The following is a 7,656-nucleotide window of genomic DNA, read 5'->3' as shown; positions in this document are numbered from 1 at the left end:
TTCTAATTATATCTGGGAATCTATCCCTTATGGAGCTAATCATTACAGTAATAAACTAAGCCAGCAGCAACAGATCACCCTGTCCATATAGCTGCTCCGAATTGATTTGCTTCTTACAAAAGGTAACGTCAACCACATGCTCAGGCCAAGTCTGGAGAACAGTGTTAGGCTTGATATAGGGGAGAAAAAAGCCATTTCCCCAAAGTCATTCAGTCGATTTTTGCAGCTTTCTGATAAAGATCAACGGCTGGTAATTGCATTAAGTGAACTACTGGATTTAAACAAATACCTGTTTGGCTCACTTACCACTTGATGAACAGCAGAAGTTTACTGTAAGAACTATGATAGCGTTAGGCCAATAACAAGCTGAAAGAAAAACAGGATGTTTTCTGGCTCTCGCTTCTCCTGTGATTGCCAGCACAACGTCACTTTATCGTTGTAAAAGTGTTTGAACCTCGATAAAGCTCCTGACTGCTTTGACCTTTGCCTGCAGCTAGATTAACAAAACAAAAGCCACAGCACTAAGATTTTTATCCTGCAGGGGACCATGATTAAAACCATCATAAAATTTCTAACAAGGCCTGAATCTTTATGGAAAAAAAACCCCTCAGCAGTTCTCGAGAGCATTGGCAGAATTTCTCTGGGAGATGAAGCAGTCCCATCAGCATCACCCATCCATGGGTTATTAAATACTGCATTCAGACAGAAAAAAGCAGTTGTGTTGACTGTGTTGCTTTGGCCAAAGTCATATTTGGGCAGCAATATTCTGCCACTTGCATTTCCCTTGAAGTTCTCGCTGGTGAAGGAAATAGCCGTTTTTCTTATCAAAGCTGTAGTGTGATGTTAATGTAGATACTAACCCAGATGCTTCCTTTCACACCAGAGTGGAGGATGACTTTACCTTTTCCTGTAGTTAATTTAAAGTTACGTTAAGTTAATGAAACAGCTTGGGAACCTTTAAGGGGATATGTATAATGCAGTTTCTTTACTGGAAAGGCTTAATTAAGAAATGTTTCTAAAAGCACTTGGAGATATTTGACTGAAGTGTACTACATGAATAGTATTTAAGGTATTTTAGCTACTGTGGCATCTATAGCACTGTATCTTGGAATGGTAAGAAAATCCAGAGTTACTCCGGGATTTGTTGGTGCATCTCATATAAAACAGAGAATTGCTTTACTTTATTTGTTTAAACTTTATTTGTAATGCTGAGCACAGGCATTATTGTAGAGCAGAGGTAGGGAAAATGGAAATGTCACTTTTTCTCTTGATTATGTACTTTTGGAGGAAATCAAGGACCTCCTGGAGCCTCCTGTATGTGGTAGTTCACCCTGATGGCTCAAATCAGAGAAATAATCCCCAGTAGCCTCAGAAATGGCCCTGAGCAGAACTTCTTGGCAGTGAAGTATTTAGCTCTACTGGCCCATGGTGAGGGTTTGAGTGAAAGCTGCACCTTCTGCCTTCACATTTTAGACAGACAGAAGCAGAAACCTTGCGGCTCTTTTTCACTGTGCCATTAGCAGAGCAACAAGAACTCTGTCGTACCTTGGACATGGTGAAAAAGGGTGCGACAGGGCAATTTATTGATGAGATTGAGTGGATGGAAGCTTCTGAGAAACTAGCAAAGACCTCTGAGGAACCAAAAGGGGTAGGAAGTTTATCCCAGAAAAAGCAGAATTCTCCGAATTCATGTAGTTGTAATGAAATGAAACAAATGCACCAACAGGTTTTATTTCTTTCCTGTCATATGTCAGCTTTTCAAAATCATTGATGGTATTTTATGAGGCTCAACATTCCTGGGACAGTTGGGATATATCACATCCATCGCACAGAGGGGAGTTTAGATGCAGTGGAAATGCATTGACTTGCCTAAGGTCAGAAAATCATGACCCATTTAGGAAAATAAAATCCTCATCCAATGTGTCAGAAAATGTAACTCCTTCCTCTCCTCACCTGGCAGGTTCACGTTACTAAGACAGACTGACATAGTCCTACGTAATCTTAACAGGATTTATTTTACAAAGCCAAGTAAAAATGCACATTTCCTGCACAACTTTCCTACCATTGAATAAAAATAACTCCACTGCTTTTATCTGACAGTAAATCCAGTGATCAAAAAGGCATTCTGACTCTGTAAGTTGTTACTTATAGTTGCACCATTTTTCGTGTCCCTCCGTAGGTCCAGATGGGTATCCTTTAGAGCAAGGTCTGTATCAGTCAAGGACCAAATCCCAGTCCTCAGCTGAAGCTCCCGGGCTCTACTGCAGCTCAAAGTAATACAGGGTAAACGCACACTAAGCCAGAGGAAGAACAGACCTGTAAAAGAAGCAGGAGGGCAACTGTTTTTTTTTTCAATTCCAGTTTTTCTCCAGAGTTTCCCTGAGACCTAGGATGAAATTTTGGAGGGTTTCACAAGTGACAGCTACAGCTGGGGCTTTCCAGGTTCCTCGTGTATCAGCTGTTTTGGAAATCTGTCTTTTCTTCTCTGTGTCTCAGTTCTCCCTTTATAAATCACGGAAAATAATAATTCAGCACTGTCTTTCCCAAAGAGGATTTACATTCTTGGGTTGACAGGGATTGTTCTCTTAGTGTTTGTTTATAAGGAATACAGCAAAACGGGCTGGATTTCATCTGGGACGTGATGTTTTACTGTAAGCAAACTGAATAGGCATGGTAAGGATCTGGGGCCCAAATGAACTTCTCAATCGCCTTTCAAAATTTTTAAAGAACTTTTAACTTTTTACAGTAGAAACACAAGTTTGATTCCTTTATTCTCCTTGTACCTTACTCCCACTAAACCCCAGTGAGATCAGCACTCTTGGTAGGAATCCCTACCTGATCCTCTGCCTGAAATATTTGTTGAAAGGGAAAAGTCACATTTGTATAAATACATTTTTGGGGAAAAAACCCAAACAAGCAGAGTCGTAGCACACATGTCACAAAGTGAACATTCCCCCCAATAATTTATTTGTTCACCTAGCAATATTTCATATACATTCAGTTTTGTTCAAGAAAATGACCAGCATGACTGTTCAAACATGTTGCATGACAACCAATGGGCCTTTAAAAACAGCACGTAGAAAATTCAATGACATTGCAATACCACGTTCAGAAAATGCAGTGCCCGTTTCAAGAAAAAAATCTTTAAAAACCGCTGGCAGCCAAGCTTCTACAGCGTGCAGGCAAAATGCTGCAGCAGACAGAAGAAAAATAAAACATTTTTGCAACCAAAGACTGGCAAAGCAAAAAAAGCCCAAACCAGCCTGCATACAATTCCCACAATCGTAACGTCAGTAAGTAGAACTGAGTATTCAGCGATATTCAGCAAAGGTTTTGTATCACAAAACAATGACGCTGTGATCATTAGCTGAGTGGAATTGCTTTTTAAGTGGAAAAATGCTGAAATGCTGACTAGATTTGTGTTTTCTTCAGAAAACCATTTACAAGGACCATGTTTTTGCAGATCATAGAAGAGATTCAGATCAACAGAAGAAGGTCTTGTCATTCAGTCCGAGACAATGAGTCCTGGAAAATCATTTTTGCTTTTAGGTATTTACACTTGGACACTTTGGACTCTGAAAAAGACCTTAATGTTATTGTGATGCTAAAGGAGAGGATATTTCTCAGCCTGGGTTTGAGCTCACTGTAACAGACAGTAATCTGCATTAACTAGATCTTTGAGCGCGCTGTGGAACTGAAAGATGTGTTATTTCTTACATGATGGTTGCTTGCAATATATAGCTCTCCTCTTTAGCTCACGCTTGCTATTTTTCTCCTCCTCTGTCAGTATGAGAAATACACAGCAAGCTCTGTGTAGAAGGCATGACATTTTACTTGAATCCCTAATACAAATGCTTAATCTCCTCCTGGGAAAGAAGTGATTCAATTATGTTTATCGAGCTGGGTGGAAGATCTTTATTTTAATGCACCACAAGCTATCTCTGTAGCGCCTTGGTGTTTCATAATACTGTCATATATTAAACAATCTGCTTGGGACTACCTTCAAAAAGTAGTTGATTATGCTTATGGATTAGCTCCCTTTTACAGATGGAGAAGGTTTAGTTTACTTATGAGCACCGACAGAAAAAGACAGGATTAGTCTGGCCAGACAGTCTAACCTTCTCCCTGTGAGGCTCATTATAATTAGGCAAGAAACAGAATAAATATTGGATCGACTCATTCACAGAAAGCGCTAGCTGACTCTTGGGCTTCTTGGGAAACAGCTTAAAGGCTGACACGCTGGTGAGACTTCAAGGCTCTGTGCAGAAGGGTGACTGGAAGCAGGTATGAGGATTGCAGCAAGCAGATAGAGAGGAGATGCACAAAGCTGCCTCATTGCAGCAGTTCTCTCCTGAGCTCTTAGATACCTTTTCCTTCTGGCAAACGATGACACTGCGTGGTGCAGGTCCCAAATATGCCTTGAGCTTAGTACGGCGTCTTGAAGACTGACTGTCTTTTCTCTTTGGCTCTGTTGTCGGAAGCAATCATCCAAAAATAATGGGTGTCAACAGCCTGTCCTGTTGAGTTGGTTTTCAGCATTGTCTTGCTTATCCAAACAATAGTAAGAGAGGAAAGAGGACAAAGGTATCTCTGAGTCAGATACGGAATTAATTACCAAGCGTGGATTCAACATGGGACAGCTGATATCTTCCTTGAGCGAATCACTGAGTCACTCTGTGCCTCAGTAGCTTTACCTTGAAATGGAGTTCTTCATAACAACACATTCGAACATGAGCATCAGTTAACGTGAGGCCAACGAGCACACCTAGAACTAAGCAGCTTCCACTTCAGTAAAGCAGTAAGATCTTTTTTAACTGACTCCGGCTGGTATCCAATACTCTGCTCTGAAACTGTTACTGTTCAGAAAACGGAGAAAGTCAGGCAGGGAAATCTTGCAAATAAGACTGAAGAAGCTTTGTGAAATCCATTTGCTGACTCTGATGAGTAGAAAAGCAAGAAATACTCCTAGCTTAATCCTTCCTCTTTCAATGCCATGGATTTTCAGGACATAAAAGCCCAGCAAAGGAAAATATTCTTTTACACAATACATCATTTATCCTTGGACATGTCAGAGCAAAATTAAAAAAAAAAAACCCACAAGAAAAAAAAGAAGAAAAGGAGGAGACATTTATCTGGATAGTAAGCAGATATTAAGTATTTGGGATTTGAATAATCTTACAGAGTACATGAAGCCCCCAAAACATAAAACAGTAAATCTGAATGAACATTAACTGTGGAAACTGGAATACCGAACTTTCCCTGCCCTGTGAGGAGGAGAGGTTGGTGATCTGCTTAGCCTCAACCTGTGTAAATGAGAAGTCATCTGTCTGGTGCTGGCAGCTCTCAACTCTTTGCAGCAGAGACTATCTGCTCCACTCAAGATGGAAATCTTGGCTGTCACTCCCAACAGAAAATACCCGACAGGGAGGCCGATGGGATGTCATACCCATCCCTCAAAGATTTCTGTCAGGACACATCAATTGAGGGGTCAGCGTGGTCCACTGGATGTGGCTTTGAGGGGAAAATCATGGCGCTCCACTGCATTCTTACTTCCCATCTGACCACCTCCTGCTCTCTGTTCTGTGCTCCTACGGTACTTCAGATGACAGAGTCCTGATCGTAGAAAGATTTTGCAAGTGATGATAGATGGCAAGCCACTGGGAAATCTCTTGTACTGCTAGCGCTTTTTAGATAGACAGATACATTCAGCCTCTGTGGCTGCAGCTCTTTTACCAGTGCCAAATTCACTTTAAATAACAGAAAAATATGAGCTGCTTAAATCTGCGCTCTTTTTTTTTTTTTTTTTTCCCCTTAGAGCTCCTTCTATGGTTTTTGAGACTTGTCAGTCCAAATGTCTATCAAGATGACAAGTGCCTATGACCCTGCTTGCAACAAGGGAACAGGGCAGTTTTCATGCAGAAATTCTCTGAGTGAGCCAAGGAAATTATGTGTTTGTTTTTGCTGGCAAATGTGACAGCAGCAGAGGTGTGGCTGGGACCAGGCTTGCCTGATGCTGAGGTCTGAGTGCTTTTCAGAGTCACTGGACAGAGAGAGGTCCTTTAGCATCTCTTTGATGACAGAAAAAAAGGATGAAGATGAGACCAAGACCTCATTATTCTAACCTGTGTCTCTCACAAGCAGCAGTGCTGTGCCCCAGAGGTGACTGTCCATGCCTGTCTCTCCAGACATTGCCACTAGCATGGTGGTTTATTTGTCCTCATCTTGCAGATTCGTATTATATTGCTGCTTCAGAGTAGCTCTGGAATAAAATGGCGAATCCATTTGTGTCAGCCCATGTGTAACTCCACAACAACCCCTTGCCTGACACCACGAAACCTCAACAAATCTAAAATTACTGGAGAGACCCTCTGTAAATCGCCCAGCTCCAAAGGAGAGATGGCACAAATGACCTTATTGGTTCAAGTTTTAAAATAAATATACAGATAGGGTTGGGCAGCAAGTGCGGGCAGTGAAGATTTTCTGTCTTGCTAGGTTTACTCAATGTAATGGCTGTTTTTTTCAAAATGTTTCAGAGTTCAGGTTTTGTTCAAATAAACGTCCCACGTATTTGAACCCCCTGAGACTGAAAACCTCGGCCACGAGTCTCATGTGATTTTCTTATGAGATTTCCAGCTTTTGTGCTTCTTGTCTTGGCTTGAAGTACCATGAGAATATTTTTTCATGGTATTTCAACACTTCTGGTTTAAAATTCTAGACTTTATTGAAAAAACCTAAGAAAAGCTTTAAGGGGTGGGGTGGGTTTCTAATTTAAACTAAAAATGGGATAATGCTACAGATTTACTGTATGTGAGTGCATGCTTTTGGAAATAAATAAGGGTTTGGGTCCAGGCATTTGATTTGAATGCTTCTCTAATTTTAACCTGTTTGAGACACTCTATTTCTTTCCTATGCAGCATTCATGTGGGAGAATAAATATTTGCTTCAGCTAATTAGGTAAGCTAGAAGTTTCATTTTCCAAGTATAAGAAGAGGTAGACAGTGTCATTCACTGGCCCACCAAACACAACAAAAGCTTAATGGTTTGAAAACCACTGTGCTTCCAAATTCAAGTGTCTTCTCAACGTCTTCAGGACCACTACAGGCTGAGTCGAGAAGTGCTAGCTTCATTTTCCCTATCACCACATATTTGTTTGAAGGCCGGGAGAAGCAACCCCTCTGCTTGAGGTGACATATCAGCACCTGAAAACACCTCTAAGACATACATCTGAGGCAGCGAGTGCTGCAAGAAAAAATTACCAGCACATATGGGACCTGAAGTATTCTTGGTTATTACAGCAGAAAAAAAGATGCCAACTTTACCAGGTCTTTTACACCTTCCTTGTTTTCTGACATAGCTCCATCAGTCTGGTGCTGTCTGAGTCAATACTAGTGAATCTCCCCAAAGACATGATTCTTACTTTTGCAGATTTTACTTTTGATCCTGCAAGATTACCAAGATCTGTAAACAGGCACTTTGTAGTAGGTTTCCTAGGTGTATTGATATTATGCAATAATTTTAATGCACTGAAACAAGGCCAAATGTAGGGGGAAAATTAGCTGGCTTGTTCTGCCTCTGTGAATTGTCGACGCAAAACACAGACTTAGGTCCATCTAATCTCTTCTTTCACTTTGAGCTCAGCGTTTATTTAGAGTGGCA

The sequence above is a fragment of the Balearica regulorum genome, chromosome 27, assembly GCF_011004875.1.
Source record: "Balearica regulorum gibbericeps isolate bBalReg1 chromosome 27, bBalReg1.pri, whole genome shotgun sequence".
NCBI lineage: Eukaryota > Metazoa > Chordata > Aves > Gruiformes > Gruidae > Balearica > Balearica regulorum.
This window is presented reverse-complemented; position numbering follows the sequence as displayed.